Genomic DNA, 16,866 nt, shown 5'->3' with positions numbered 1-16,866 from the left:
ATGCATTTGTTTAAATGATGTCTACACCAAACCCCGTATCATGTCTGTGACATTCTCTCCCCTATTTTTAAGTTATACAAAACGTGCTGCACTTCTTTGAACTTCCTCGATACACTCCGTTAATTCTGTCAGGTAAGAATCCCACAACGCGCAGCAGTACTCCAAAAGAGGACGGACAAGCGTAGTATAGGCAATCTTTTCAGTAGATCTGTTGCATCTTGTAAGTGTTCTGTCAATAAATCGCAGTCTTTGGTTCGCCTTCGCAACATTTTCAGTGTGTTACTTTCAGTTTAAGTTGTGCATAATTGTAATTCTCAGATATTTAGGTGAATTTAGGGCCTTTAGATTTGATTGATTTATCGTGTATCCAACGTTTAACGGATTCTTTTTAGCACTCACGCGGATGACGTCATCCTTTTCATTATTTAGGGTATATTTCCAATTTTCGCACCATATAGATATCTATTCTAAATCTTTATGCGATTTGTTTTGATCTTCTGATGACTTTACTAGACGATAAAAGATAGCGTCATCTACAAACAGCTTCAGACGGCTGCTCAGATTGTCTCATAAATTTTTTATACAGATAAGGAACAGCAGTGGGCCTATAACACTACCTTGAGGAACGCCAGATATCACTTCTGTTTTGGTCGATGACTTTCCGTCAGTTACTGCGAACTGTGACTCTCAGGCAAGAAATCACGAATCCAGTCGCATATTTGAGACGATAAGCAGGTAATCTGATTATAAGCCACTTGTGAGGTTCGGTGTCAAGAGCCTTCTGGAAATCTATGTATACGGAATAAATTTGAAATTCCTGCTCGACAGCACTCAACACTTCGTGTGAGTAAAGAGGCAGTTGTGTTTCACAAGAACGATGTTTTCTAAACCCGTGTTAACTGTGTGTCTATAGACCGTTCTCTTCGAGATAATTCATAATGTTCTAACACAATATATGTTCCAAAATCCTGCTGCATATCGACATCAATCAAGTAAGCCAGTAATGTAGTGGATTACTCCTATCGACTTTCTTGAATATTTATGTGACCTGTCCAGTCTTTGTGTATGGATATTTCGCCGAGCGAGCGGTTGTGTATGATTGTTAAGTACAGAGCTATTGCATCAGCATACTCTGAAAGAAACCCAATTGGTATACAGACTGTACTGGAAGACTTATTTTTATTAAATGATTGAGCCGTGTGCGGCTCGCGTTGATGCCCTTCATAGCTTGGTGGCATCTTGTGATAGCGATAGTGGCGTCTCGTTTTCTTAGTGTGTTCACTGGCGCCACTACGTTTGCTCGCCTTATCTCTCCGTGAGTGGCAGCAGTAGCTCTTATCGATAGCGCGTACTGTGGTACCATCTTTGGAGCGACCTCTAGTATTTCCAGGTCGTCGTGTGTCGAGCGGCGTCATGCACTCCGCCTCGCCTTCCGTATACGCCTCCCGTCCCCCATGCGGATACTCTATGATCTCATTCCTTTCCCCCATCTGCTCCTATTCCTCGAACATATCCGCATCCTCTACTCCTCCCGCCGCCTAGAACCCCCTCACCCCCTGGTTGCTCCGCTCCCATCCCCGCCCCCTGCCACATCTTCACTGTTGTGTCCCCCCTACCCTCCATCTCTACGCCCTACATCTCCTTTCCCAAGGTGGCTTCCATCAACTTCCCCTCCCGGATGATGCCCTCTCTCCCTCCATTTATCCCTCCTATCAACTCTGATCCTCACTCCCCCTCCTTTCCTCTGTCTTTTTCCCAGGCTCCCTCTCCCCCCCTTCCATCCTCTTTCTTCCCCACCTCCCCTCTCTTTGCCCCCTTCTCTCCCCCGAATCCTTTTACATTTCCCTCCTCTGCCTCCTCTCATTCCCTCTCGCGTCTGCCCTTCTCCCCCTTTATTAGTCCTCTCCCTCCTTGGTTTCCCCCCCCCTTTTCGTTTTTTCTTCTCCTCCCTCCTTGTTTTTCCCCCTCCTCCAGGTCCCCCCCCCCCATCTGCCTTTGGTTCGGGAGTGCCATATTTGTGCCGCCATTTTCGTGCAGTGTTTTACAGTGTGTGTTTTTCCAGTGAGTGTTCCATGTTGTGTCTTTTGGGAAGTGTAGCGAACAGCCATCATACTGTCGCTGGGTGTGATTTTTTATCTCTTGCGAACAGAAACCAGACTGTCGCCCTGTTTTTTAATTGTGTGTCTACTATGTTACTTGTCTGATTCCTGTGTATTTTATCAACATTGCCAACCCCTTTTGCTTTCTGTTTTAACTTTCCGCATTTTTACGCCATTTTACACTTTAAGTCGCCATTTTATCGCCTGTTTTTTCTTGTTTCTTTCTTCTTCCTTTTTTTTAAAAAAAAGTCTGTAGGCTGTAGAGCAGCGTACTAAGCTGCTGCCAGCTCCCCCCTTCGGGGGAATTGAAAATCAATAAAGGAAAAAAAAATGTGTCGAGCGAGTTGAGTTGGGACGGAGTAACAGTGAGGTCCGGATAGCCACTACTCGCCCGACCGCTGGCGACACACATGCACTGTCCGATGCAAGGATGTGGTCGCGAGAGTGCACGACCACGTCAAGGACCAGATTCAGTGAGTTTTAGTTGAATGGACCGTGATATTCGCGTAGTGCAATTTTCACTTGTGTGTGTGTGTGTGTGTGTGTGTGTGTGTGTGTGTGTGTGTCCACCCGTCGAAGTAACCTTATGCCAATAAGTTGTCAGTTGACGATTTATACTGGCATCTTTCCCGTGCCTGACTTGGGTGTGGACGACCGTTGGTTGGTCGTTCGGTCGGCCGTCGCAGCGACGGCGTGCATTTGGTCTTCCGACCGCTTCTGGCTTCTCTGTGTTTGTGCCAACTTATAATTCGTCCGTGTTGTTTCACAGTGACTGCTTTTAGTATTGTGAGTTGTTGGTGGAATTGTTGTCCCGCATTCGTGTGTATCTTGTGGTTCTGAACGAGCAGTTATTTTAATGCTGGCTGCGTACTGGATTTGGTGAGGGGTTGCGAACGGACACCAGGTCGGTTGGGGCGCAGCAACGAGCAGGTCCGCTGCTGGCGGCGCGCTGCCACTGCCAGATCGAGGAAAGGTTCCTGCGAGAGCGACGACTTCGTTGCCCACCGAATCCTAGACTTTAAGTTGAGTGAAGAGTTAACTGCTTATGCAACCGCGACTATTCTGAGATCTCGCCTTTGGTCGGCGGGTTGTTGCTCCTGGGGCCGCTGAGCCTGGCAGCAACGAGTGAAGTGTTTCGAGGCGGTGAAAAATTGCAGCTGTCTTTCTCTATTGGTTATTCATCATTGAATTTAGTATTATTCTTATTAGTGAAGTGCAACCAGCGGTATTTTCTGCCTTGTGGCCGCTAAGGCCCTAGTTACCAACCATGGAGGTTAGCGTACTTCTCCGGCAGTGTACCTTTCCTCGTCGTGTTGATGCTGTCCGACACGGCGTATAGTTCGACAGCCTCTTGTATTGTACTGTGCATATTTTTTGGGGGAGGTCTACCTTTGTGCAAGAGTTTCCTTCGGCCTTGGGTGTTTTCTGAAGACGTAGTGCCCTCTGTTCACCCTTGTCTAAAAACATTCCATCGTTATACCGGTGATCGGACGTTAAGCGGATTGGTTAGTCGGTCGGTCGGCGCTTAAGCTTCCCCTAGTTTGCGTTGCCAACCTGTTACGTGAGTACAACTCTTGGCTGCCTGTCTCACCGCTTACACAGCTGTAGTCACCTTCCTCAGGTCGAACCAGGGAGCACTTTCTGTGGATCATTCCATCTTATTTGGACAAGTTGTCATAATTATTTAAAATTTACCCTAATGGTTTAACATGTTATTGCCTTCCCCACTGATAATTCCGGCCTTCAGCCGTTAATACTTTATAACATTGCTTCTGGGCTTCAGCCGACGAATAATATTGAACCTTCTTAGTCAGGCCTTCACCCGTTGATTGTGTTTAACATTGCTTGTGGCCTTCAGTCGACAATAACTTGCAGTTCTTCTAGTAAGGCTTTCAGCCGCCAATGTAGTAAAATCTTTTAAAAATCATTGTTGAGAGTCTGTCTTTTTGTGTATGTGTTTTCTGTGCAACCAATGGTAACTGATTAGGCCCCGTCCACACCTTTCCTGTTTCCCCTACGTCCCACGTTTGAATTATTTAAGTTGTTTCACTACACCGATAATACGTGCTTCTAAGTTTCTCATGTTGCAAGCTGTCCCAGCTGTGCTTGATTCGAATTCTGGATTATTTACTTCGTCTTCTTCGGTGAAGAAATTTCGTAAGGCTGTTTTTAGTAACTCTGCTTTAGCAACACTGTCATCAACAGTATGCTGAAGCGAAAGGAAGTGGAAGAGCAGCTCTTGGAGCAATACTCTATGATGCGTCGCACGTGGATTTTGTAACTAGTCTTCTTTGTAAACTGCATTTTCTTAATATTCTACCAACAAAGCAAAGCCTGCCACCAGATCTACCTACGACTGAACCTATTTCATCTTTCTATGTCATATCCCCACCAGCTGTTATATTTGGGTACTTCTATGGGTTGACTGAGTCCCAATTATGTGAAGTCTACAATTTTAAAGTTATGAACACTGCCAGTCTTATAAAGATCTGACTGAATATACGCGCACAGATAACTTTCAGACTGTTCTTCATTACATATCTCCAGATCTAGGAAGTCTGCCTAGGTAGCAGCTTGGTCATCGCAGTGGATTGCTAATATAAGGGGAACGGGGTAGCATTCCCAGCCAGGTTGGAGAATTTCTCCGCTCGGGGACTGGGTGTTGCGTTGTCGTTTCACTGTTGAGATGGCTGTGTGGGCACGTCCCGAAAGCCACTAAAAAAATAAAAAATAAAAAGATGGTAGGATCTTTGACTAGTAACCAAAAGTCCTGTTTCCAGGGTTCGAACCTCGCTGCTTGAACTTTGTATAAAAATCATCAGCAAATAGCGACCGAAGATTTCTGGCATAAGAAGTCACTCTCGTTCCTCCAGCAACCTTGTGAATGAGAAGTAGATAGAGGTTCAGGGCAATCTCTTGCCCTTGTGACAAAGATTTGAGTAACCAATGAAAGGGTAACGTTCTACGAATCTGAGAGAAGAAAGGCAAAAGTTTGATAGTCGTAGGGAAGCTAGAAAATCTGGAAAAGGAAATGCACAACCCTAATCTAGGTATATTGAGGGGCAGTGAGGTGAAATGGAAAGAAGACAAGGATTTCTGCTGAATATAGAGTAATATCAACACTAGCAGAAAATGGCATAGCAGAAGCAGGATTCGTTATGAATAGAAAGGTAGGGAGAGAATGAGGTCCTGTGAACACTTTAGTCATAGGGTTGTTCTCACCAGAATCTACAGCAAACCAACGCCGACAACAATAGCTCATGTATTCATGCCGACGTCGAATGGAGAAGATAAAGAGACAAATAAATTATAAGTGGATATTGAACGGCTAATTCAGCACGTAAAGGGAGATGCAAAGCTAATAATCATGAGGGGGGTTGAAATACTGTTGTAGGGGAAGAAGTAGAAGAATGGTTTACGAGAAAATATGGTACTGGTTGTGGAAACGAGAGGGGAGAAAGTCCAATTGAGTTCAACAATAAATTTCAGCTAATAATAGTGAATACTCCATTGTAGAGTCACGAGAGGAGGAGATACACAGTACCTCGAAAACTATGGCCGTTGGTTTCTCAGAAACGATAAATTATCTACGGATAAGCTGAGACAGATATTCGCTTATTTTGACCCGTCTTCCACTGAGCGAGGTTTCTGGAAAATCTGGTTATGGCACTTGCCGTGTTCTTCTCGTAAGTAATAACATTGTACTCGGCAGTCATTGTAGAGATGTGGTTTCCAGTGACTTGTGATTAGCAAAGGGATAATTAATACTGACTTTTCGAAGCTCACAGTGTTTATTTGGACGCGTAATTGATGGAATTGTAATTGTAAAAGGATAGTGCAGAAATCTGATACCCGATATTAGGAGAGTGGCTTTAGAAACAGTGATTCGGGGGGGGAATTTCTTGTAACGGCCTGATAAACTAAAGTGACATTTGACAAAGATACGGCAATGAATATAGCAGTATCACACGGAACATTCTCGTGAACTGAACTGACTGCAAGAGAAGACGATGTCGCTCTCCCAGCGATTCTTTTTGCGAACCACGCAGTATGTGAGTGGAACAATAGGACCTCGCCGCTCCCAAGGCACAAGTTTCCGACCGACCACCTGTTTACTGGTCACGTTCAGCGCAGCTACCGCCCTCGCCCTCCACCCACACCACCAGCCTAATGAAAGCCTTTAAGTCACTTCACTCCGCCGTCGTAAGCAGGAAGGAATTACGGCGAGCAGAACTTTTATTTTGTAGCAACTGCAATACGCAGCTGAATTTCTGTAGCGTAGTTAGTTTCAGGAACGAAATTTATAAGCAGCAGCTTTGTAGCTGTAATTTTGCTAATTTTTCCAGTAACATTTACCAATATGAATGATGAAAAAATATTGGTGCTGAGCAACCTATTTCTTCAGTACTCTTAAGGAAGAGATGATGATGATGATGATGATTACTTTTCAGAAGTCATGACGTTCTGAACGTTTCATTAATGTAAGCAGTTACAGAAGAATAAAATGTCATTTTTAAATATGAAATTACCTTTTTGGCGAATTCGTTGATTATCAGAACTCAGACCTCAGCTGCCATAGGAGATTCTTTTCATTTGACAACATAGTACAGTTTTGGAAGTGTTCTTGAGTTTTTTAAATGAAAACGTAGTTTTTGTCCTTTTTATGGCTTAAAAGTTTCTCACAGCTGAGGCATCGTACAAGAATACTCAAAGTAGCTTCAAAGAGAATTTCACAGTATGCAGTCTGGAGCCCACATGTAGGGCTAAAAATCAAATCACTAACTCTTTCATCACGCATTTCTCCGGAAATACACATATCCAACAGCTGTGATCTCAAATAGGAGAAAAAATGAACTATGGTAGATTTACAAGGGCTATTCGGAAAGTAAGGAACAATCGGTCGCGAAATGAAAATCACAGTGAAAATCAAAACTGTTTTACGTACGTTGGAACTTAAATCGTGGCAACACTGCTGTGGAGACACTGTGCAATGGAATCTACTATTGTCGCTGATAGCGCACGTTGTTGACATACCTACCTTACCTCCGAACAAATGGACTCGCCCGTCCCATGTCACCTGCGTGCGCACAGTCGAGGAGAACAGTCACTTGTGAGCTAGCGGTCTAACGTAACGGTGTCACTATCTTTTGGAAACAGGAACAACGGAGTTGGACCAAGATTCAATGTGCCAGAGGTCGTACAGCACGACAGTGTCATCAAGGTCTTCAAAGGCGTGCGGGGAATCGGTATTGCCATACAGAACAGTGGCATGTTGGGCAAAAGCCTTCAACGAAGTTCGGCAAACTGTGGCAGACATTCATCGTTTAGGTCGTCCTAGCGTCTCTGAAGAAGGAGGGCATGCTGTTGCAGCGTAAGGGGACAGTGATCGACGCCATACGATTTGCGAGCTCGCCCACGAAACGGGATTAGCGCATATGACTGTGCTTCGAATCCTGAAAGAACGGCTGGGCATGCGAAAAGTTGCATCACGATGGGCTCCGCATGACTTAACGGAAATGCAGAAATGAATGTGTTACGACGCTGCTCAGACGCACTTGGAGCGCTATGAGCGCTAAGGAGAGGCTTTCTTATGCCGTATCGTAGCACTGGATGAGACATAGGCACATCGTACGAGCCAAAACTGAAACGCCACTCCTACGAATGGTGTCATTATGGGTCGCCGCGAAAGTCGAAAGTGTGTCAGAGCCCCAGTATAGCGAAATATATGGTGATTCTCGTGTACGACTGTGATGATGTTATCCTAATGCATTACGTTCCTCCACGGCAGACGGTCAATGCACAGTATTACTGCTCGTCTTTGGAGCATCACCTGCGACCAGCTTCGCTAAAGAAGCGGCGACACTTTCTGCGCAACCCACCCATCATTTTGCACGACAATGCGCGGGAGCATACAGCGTAAGCTGTGGCTGCTCTGTTCGGTCGATGGGACTGGGAAGTACTGTACCATCCACCATACTCCCTAGACTTAAGGCCTTGTGACTTTGATTTTATTCAGAAGATGAAGGAACCACTTCGTGGCATTCGCTTCAGAACTGTCAGAGATTCGACATGCAGTAGACCGCTCCATTCGCATCATCAACAGAACAGGCTCTGCTAACGGTATACTACGCCTTCCACATCGCTGGCAACGGGTTCTACACAACGCTGGTGACTACTTCGAAGGACAGTAACAGGTTCTCTTTTGTATCGGTCGTGAATAAATAGTTGCCACTATTTAAATTCCAACCCTCGTATTTACTGCAGTTAGCTACGCCTTTCAGTTACTTCTATACGTAGTCGTTGCTCCGATTTAGACATCTGTCGTGGCGTTGTACCAACTTTCCAATACCCTCGCCATAGAAGGCAGCCTCCTGTGCTTTCCGAGAATTTCCTGCGCTGGACTATAGCTCGTTGTCTGCGACAAAACATTGTCTTCATAGACAGTGGTTCATTTGAGCTGAGATGACAACCGAGGGTAGCTGTCCGGGCTGTATGGTGAGTGATCAAACACTTCCCATCGAAAACGGTGCAGAAGAGTCGTCACTGCTCCTGTAGTGTGCGGCAGAAAACTGTCATGAAGAAGAAAATGCATGACTTACGTTATGTTGGGTCGCTTGACATCAGGCGAATTCTCTCGGCAGCCACCCTTACTTTGAGGTTCAAATGGTTCAAATGGCTCTGAGCACTATGCGACTTCTGAGGTCATCAGTCGCCTAGAACTTAGAACTACTTAAACCTAACTAACCTAAGGACATCACACACATCCATGCCCGAGGCAGGATTCGAACCTGCGACCGTAGCGGTCGCTCGGCTCCAGACTGTAGCGCCTAGAACCGCACGGCCACTCCGGCCGGTTTACTTTGAGGTTTTAGGAATTTCGGCCGTTGACTTATATCATGAAATGAACACTTACAGCAGTCCTTACGATTCTGTTTGTTATATTGTTACCTGTTTCGGTGCTTCAGTACACCATCTTCAGGCCAGCTCATAGATGTTGGCCACTGATGAATCGTGTATACGACTGGAGTTAACACCCCTCAGCGTCAGTTAAGGCCTGAAGCGGGTGTACAGAAGCACCGAAACTGGTAGCCATATAATAAATAACGTCGTAAAGACGGTTGTACGTGTTCCATTTTATCACTCACTATTTTCCGGAGATTTTACGCGCTCACCGTGCGCTCGAAACTGAGAAGAGCGACGTGATGCTATCTACAGGCTTGCAACAGACACTACCTAACACATCTGTACAAAGCTTCATCGAATTTTCAGTGTGCTTTCCATTTCGTGATCGATTGCTCCTTACTTTCCGAACAGTCCTCGTCCTTTAAGCTTTAGAATCACCTTAAGTTGTGCTTTGGTTACATTTCTCAAATTATTTACTTACTTCAATTAATCACAACCACAACTAAACTATTTAATGCAAAACACACAAACATAAACACAGAATTAATCAGAAAAGAACCACAGAAATAAACGCTCAGGCTCGCTGGTGCAAGGTCCTTAAATAGAACACCTAGGGGAAGCGAACTTTGAATTCGAGAAATGTTTTAAATAAAACATTTACAAAATTTATTAAAAATGGAGACTCATGAAATTAACTCGTTACAATACCGCATTTAACAAATTATTCTAGTTGCGAAAGCAACCAGCTACAGGTCACCAATGAACGCCAACACCGGCCACCTGAGATCAGTTTTACACAACAGTTTACACCAAACAGTACGGGCAGGAATTACTTTTAAAAAAATATGCTTTAAATTAATAGCAGACAAAGAAAGTTGAATGTGGTTTGACATTGCTACTTTACGATTTCGAAAGAAACAATAAAGTTATTAAAATTCAGTAACACTGCACAAGCAGTACTACAAGGTGTCATAACATTACATGGCAGCAAGTTCCCAACAGTTCATTACAATTAAAGCGCGACACTGATGACATTAAGGGAGAGCATGATTTTAAACCAGTTATCGTGGCAAAGGCAAGAAATCAAGATTCTCGCCGTTTAAAACACGCAGCGCTGTAGCCTTCACAAACAGGTTCCATGAGTCAGTTATCCACCCACTGTGAGTGCTCGACAGCCTTGAGGACAGGATTTAGCAGACGTCTCCATTAATCCAAACTGAATCCGCCAGACTCATTTTACTGTGGAGCGTGGACGCCACCGCACACCTCGGTCTACACCGGCCGGCGCCATTTAAAAAACCTCAATGTTGTATTGGGTATACAGCACACCGCGCCCCAGCACAGGCCCCCACCACACCGAGCCTGGTCTGGCCTCATCAACTCCAAACGAAAGTGTTCACGCCTGGGTAAAACTTCAGCCAAGACAAAAGGCAGAGCCGCCAGCTGACTCCCTGCGAGCAGTTCGTCCGCCTCCTGGCAGGCAGAAATGTCGTGCATCCAAGAAGTGGAAGCAAATCTTCGGGATCGATTATGGATTGGCTCACAAAAAAATGATCCATATCTATATTTTAGTGATTCTGTGAAACTTCCAGGGAGCATTATTTATATTAATCAACAGTTCCAAAAATAACTAAGTTCAAAATGGCTCTGAGTACTATGGGACTTAACTTCTGAGGTCATCAGTCCCCTAGAACTTAGAACTACTTAAACCTAACTAACCTAAGGACATCACACACATCCATGCCCGAAGCAGGATTCGGACCTGCGACCGTAGCGGTCCCGCGGTTCCAGGCTGTAGCGCCTAGAACCGCTCGGCCACTCCGGCCGGCAAATAACTAAGTCCAAGTTACTTAATCTACATTATAACCATCTCATCACTGTCTCCAAAATCTTACAGTAGATTCTTACAATATCTGTTTCCAAACTGACGGCAGAATCTTTTTAAGGAGATTTAACTGCTGGGTCAATCATGGCCATGAATGGCTCTTTCCCATATTCTTTCAAATCCGTCACGGTTGGTTTTCAACGCACCCTGGAATTCGTTAATTTTTTCGACAGAGGGTGGAAAAGATAAAAATGTGAGGACGTAAAATCAAGTGAATACGGTGGATGTGGAATGACTTCCCAACTCAACTCCTATACAATGCTTTTTGCCAGTCTAGAAGAATGCAGGCGGTCGTGGCATCACTTCATACAGTCTTCCTGCTCGTTGACGTTAGACTGCATCGGGCATGACGTCTCAGCTGTTGACAGTAACTGTAAGCAGTGATGGTTACGCCTCGGGGAAGCAATTTGTAGTACACCACACTACCGCTGTTCGACCAGATGCGTAACATTGTCTTTTCTGAATGCGTGTAGGTCTTTGTACGGGAAGTTGCTGCTTTGTCTGGGCTAAACCATTCCTTTGTTTTCCTTATGTTAGCATAAAAACACCATTTCTCGTCAGTAGTGACGATACAGGATAGGAATGGTCGGTGTGCATGAACCAGCTGATGAAAAAAAAATGAGCAAGAAGAGATGCACGTATTGTCAACCACTGATATTTGTGATTTTGGCTTACAGTATACATCAGATTTTTTAACCTTCTCCGTTGCATGCAAATGGCACACGATGGTGCAATGATCACAGTTCATCACATCTGGCAGTTCTCAAATGCAATGACGTGGATCATAGTGGAGTCATGCGTTTAAACAATCTTCATCAAACCTCGAAGGTTTTCCTGACCATGGAGGGTCACTAACGTCAAAACGACCCTCCTTCAAACGAGGAAACCATTTTCTTGCCGTGCTCTGTCCAACAGCATTATCCGCACATATGGTACAAATGTTTCTGTCTACCTCCGTTGCTTTCGCCTCTCTATTGACCTCAGACAGAAGAATAAGTCGGAAATGTTCCGATTTCTCCACTTGGCACTCCATTTCCAGCTCCACTCACTATCTCCAAGTGACAAAACGATAATATGTAAACTCAAATAGCAATAGAGAACTATAAATAAAAAATGACACTCCACAAATAAACGTACGTCAACCGAAATACCAACAAAAACACTACGAACTTTTGCACCAACGTAACATTTGTTCTAGACGCGATACGCCTATTCCTTTAAGGTATCTTCAGTGGAATCTAGAATGATACAGTTTTGTTTCGACGTGCTATTTTTGCGGATTGTGAAACAGTTCACTTTTTTATGGCATCTGCGTTTCTTGTCATCTGGTCATATGTTGGAGGTTGTACTATAACTTGACTTACGAAAAGCCGGCCGGGGTGACCGAGCGGTTCTAGGCGCTACAGTCTGGAACCGCGCGACCGCTACGGTCGCAGGTTCGAATCCTGCCTCAGGCATGGATGTGCGTGATGTCCTTAGGTTACTTAGGTTTAAGTAGTTCTAAGTTCTAGAGGACTAATGACCTCAGAAGTTAAGTCTCATAGTGCTCAGAGCCATTTTTTGATTTACGAAACATAAGCATTTTTCCTCATACTCTTCGTGTTTTTGTGCTAATTGTTGTGGAGCACTTATGCTCATATGTCAGTAGCTGTATATAAGTTACCGAAACCTTTGATTTAATGTCGTACGCTTTGTGTGTCTTCCTGTTTGGTTTATTTGCGTACATGTTGGCAGCCTAACGAACGTCTATTCATTTCTGTTCCTTCTTCCCCTCCCCCCCCCCACCATCTCTCTCGCTCTCTCTCTCTCTCTCTCTCTCTCTCTCTCTCTCTGTGTGTGTGTGTGTGTGTGTGGGTGTGTGTGGGTGTGTGTGGGTCTCTCTCTCTCTCTCTCTCTCTCTCTCTCTCTCTGTGTGTGTGTGTGTGTGTGTGTGTGTGTAAGTAAAAGATGAGGGGCTTCCAGTTTAGGAAGTTGCCATTTGGTCTAAATGTGTCGCCAGTTGCTTTCAGTAGGGGTCTGGGTTCCATGATCCCAGAAACGCTAAGTAACAGAGTGATGCTGTACATTCATGACGTACAATTCTCAGAGAAGACGTGGGAAGGCGACAGTGCAGTATTAGAGCAGTTACTTAGTGCTCTCAAGGGTCAATAAATTACGGTCAACTTAATGAAGTCGGAGTTCCGATGCAAGGAGATATAATTCATGAGCAGGGAATTCCACCTAGCATCTGCGGATACATCGGAAAAGGTGTAACCTCGAAATTATGTGCTATACATATGCTAATTGCGTATCCACTAACTGATATTACCCCCTGAATTATAAAATTATGTACCTAGTGAAGTGAAAATCTTCTGGGTTGTTAGGGCGTGTCATATTTCTTCAAACAATCGACGTTTCAACCCACCTGTTGAGATCTCTTTCACGATCTTATGGTATCCATTCTACAGTGGACACCAACCCAGTTTCGTTTTCTTAGGTCAGCTGACTATGGTCAGATGTATGCGTCGCATTCAAGTGCGGTTCATGTGTCTTGCGTTACCCTAAAAGCCCTCAAATAGCATGGTTATGTGGTCGAACAGCCACAGCATTTATTTAATTTTTCCTTCGTTGAAGGCCCAGAGCCGTTATTATTAGTTTGTGATTTGATCATTTGATGTCAATTTGGTTACTGTGTATATTGAGTATGTGAATCTTATTGTTATACGTCTAATGTCACCAAGTAATAATATTCGAGGGTTTTTTGGATAATGCACGACACACGAAAGGCACGTGAAGATGAGGCATGCGTCTGACCAGACTCAACTGACCCTTGAAAGGAGACACAGGCTCGACTGACTGCCAATCTGACGAGGGGACGTGGCTATTCTTCCCAAACTGCATCCGTATGGAGACAGCCACTTTACTGTCGGCATATGGCAGCTAAGTCTCCAGGTAGCGACACAATCGTTGGGCTACTGATTCTTCGCCGTGGGCGCCCATGCATTCCATCCGCTCTAGGAAACCGCTACGAAGAACTACGGGCACAAAGCATAGAAGTGAATAGAGAGGCCCTCGGTGCGTGTGAGGTGTGTCAAGCTTCCCCCTCAGTCTGGGCACCCGCAACTGAGATGCTGGTCTCTCCAAGCAACAAATATGGCACGATAGATAAAACTTTAAACGCTCTCCGAACAGGCCTTGGAATGACCAACAGCACCGACCGTCCTTTGTGTCATCCTCAGCCCACAGGCGTCACTGGATGCGGATATGGAGGGGCATTTGGTCAACACACCGCTCTCCCGGCCATATGTCAGTTTACGAGACTGGAGCCGCTACTTCGCAATCGAGTAGCTAATCAGTTTGCCTCACAAGGGCTGAGTGCACCCCGCTTGCCAACAGCGCTCAGCAGACCGGATGGTCACCCATCCCAGTCCGACAGCATTTAACTTCGGTGATCTGACGGGAATCGGTGTTACCACTGCGGCAAGGCCGTTGGCTGGCACCATAGATGAGGAGTGAAATCATCCTATTTGCCCAAAGAAAAAATTGTTTTGCGCAGAGAAAGCAAATCTACATCTTTCTCTGTAGTTAGCTCCTAGTTATTCTTTTAGTTTTCGCGTAAGAAAAATAAAAATCGCTGGATTGGGAGTCACGCTTGTTCTCTGCTATGCAGTCTCTCTCATTCGATTTTAGGGGGGGTAGGATGTCAAATGGGCTGACTTGGTGCAGGAGAGGCACAACAGGACATTTTAATTTCCACTGTCTATATTTTTACAAATAAATTCATAAAAATTTAGGAGCATGACCAGGAAGGATTCAGGATTCACAGTCGTAGCAGTGGAAGTTCAAAAACATGGCAAAATACATGTGAAATTTCATCATTATTTTCACTTACTATTGGCTGCATTTGTTGCTATAGGTGCATTTTTCTGCAAAGTAAGAGAGACTCTTTGATGAATTTTGTACAGCATACAAACCATATTTACAGGTCTATGAAACTCTAGAATTTATTTAATTTATGAAAAAATGAATGAGCTGTTACATTTTAAACTTTATGTTTGCAAAAAAGTCAAATTTTATAGTTAACTATCTCAATTTTTACCACAGTTTTTAATAGATTTGGGAAATTCTAGAGTTTCATACACCTATAAGGATGGTTTGTTTGCTGTGCAAAATTCATCGAAGAATTTCTCTTACTTATGAAGAAAAGTGTACCTATAGCAACAAATGCAGCCAATAGTAAGTGAAAAGATAGTGAAATTTCACATGTAAAAAAATTATTTTGTTATGTTTTTGAACTTCCACCGTTATGAGTGTGAATCCTGAATCCTTCCTGGTCATGCTGACGCATTTTTATGAATTTATTTGTAAAAGTATAGACAGTGGAAATTAAAATGTCCTATGGTGCCTCTCCTGCTCCAAGTCGGCCCGTTTGACGTCCTACGCCCCTTAAGGAAACTATTCGGTAATAAAATACTATCTTTCAACGTCCTGTAGTCACACGTTGCAGCTTGATAATGAACTTGTTTTCTTTTCGTTACGCCCTACAGTTGTTGTGATACTTCGAAGTAAAGCACGACACCACGCATATTTTGCCAAGTTTGCAGTGAAAAAGTAGTCATTCGCCAGTTTACGTTTTGCTGGTCTTAGAACATACTTCGCCGCATAAGAAATATATCTAACTTATCGAAATTGTTTTTAACAGTGGAGAGAGAGTGATACCTCCTTCCAGTCTTCAGAAAACTGTTAGCTATATCGGAGATTCTCCGTGACAGCTTGGCAGCTGCGCGCAACGCACGCAGCTATTGCCGCCTGCGATGCAGAGTGCGTAGCTGCATCCTGTTCCTCTTTTTCGTATGTTGCTGCTAGTAGAATAGAAAGCTGGAAATGAAACGAAAACTTTTTTGTTTTTTTTCAGTCTATGGTGCCTGGTTTCATGAAACAATGGTACCTATGATATTTTGTTAACGACGTTACCTACATTATTTTGTTCAAGCGTTACCTATATTACAGTATTTTGTCCTCAACGTTACCTGTATTAATGAATATTTTCTCTCATTCCTGTATAACCTCTTCACATTACAATTATCGTCATAGCTAAGCACGCTGCGAACTGTTGACATGTTTTACTACTGTCTGTTTCGAATGACGCACAAGCAATGTAACTGCTCTCAGTCAAAATGTAACACGGCTCCTGAACTGTACTCTGTATAAGTGCAGAAAATCAAACAAACATACATTCTGTTAACAAACGTCTATAGAAAAACAGTCGAAATGAACGATATGAAAATAAGCAGCAGTGCATATGTGCATGGAGGAGGCAACAGTACTTCTGCTTTTAACATATCGTACAGAAAAGCGTTGGAAATGAAAAAAATTTAAATAAAATAAAACTTGTTATTAGTACATTCTTCTATAGAGAAGCGTACGAAATTAAAATCAAACTGTTGTATTACGATCTAATAACTGGAGTTGGGGTTCAGCTCACAGTTTTCGGTTTCTTTATACCTTTCTCGTTTTTTCTCATCGTTCTAAGACAGTATGCATGACATGATACAGTGTCTTCGCTCTCAACAGATATATCATATTTCTCAGTTGTTTGAAATGTAGCAGAACTCTCAGTTTTTTTTTCTCTCTCGACAGAACCAACTACTTTGTTTATTATCACTTTTCCACCTGAGCGTTCTCTTCGATAACTTATAGCTGTGTGATGACTATCCATTTCAGCAGACGCTAAGAATACGCAGAAACAGTAGCGCACGATGACTATAACGTGCCTGTACAACACCGAGGCACGTGCGTGAATCGCGTAATGTCGAGTATTGGCGGACGCTTTGGTCCCACCTGTACGTAAACAAAGTTCAGTTCCACTTTCTGCCGTCGGCAGTTGAAAAATGAACAAGTTAATTTCAAAACTAAAGCAAACTCGATAGAAAGGCGGAATGAGATAGTGAGTAAAGAAGTAAACAGAGAAATAATAGCAGAGCGACTGGTGCTGCACGG

Source organism: Schistocerca piceifrons, chromosome 5 (genome assembly GCF_021461385.2).
Source record: "Schistocerca piceifrons isolate TAMUIC-IGC-003096 chromosome 5, iqSchPice1.1, whole genome shotgun sequence".
Classification (NCBI taxonomy): domain Eukaryota; kingdom Metazoa; phylum Arthropoda; class Insecta; order Orthoptera; family Acrididae; genus Schistocerca; species Schistocerca piceifrons.
The sequence above is the reverse complement of the archived record's forward strand: the minus strand, read 5'-3'. Positions refer to the sequence as shown.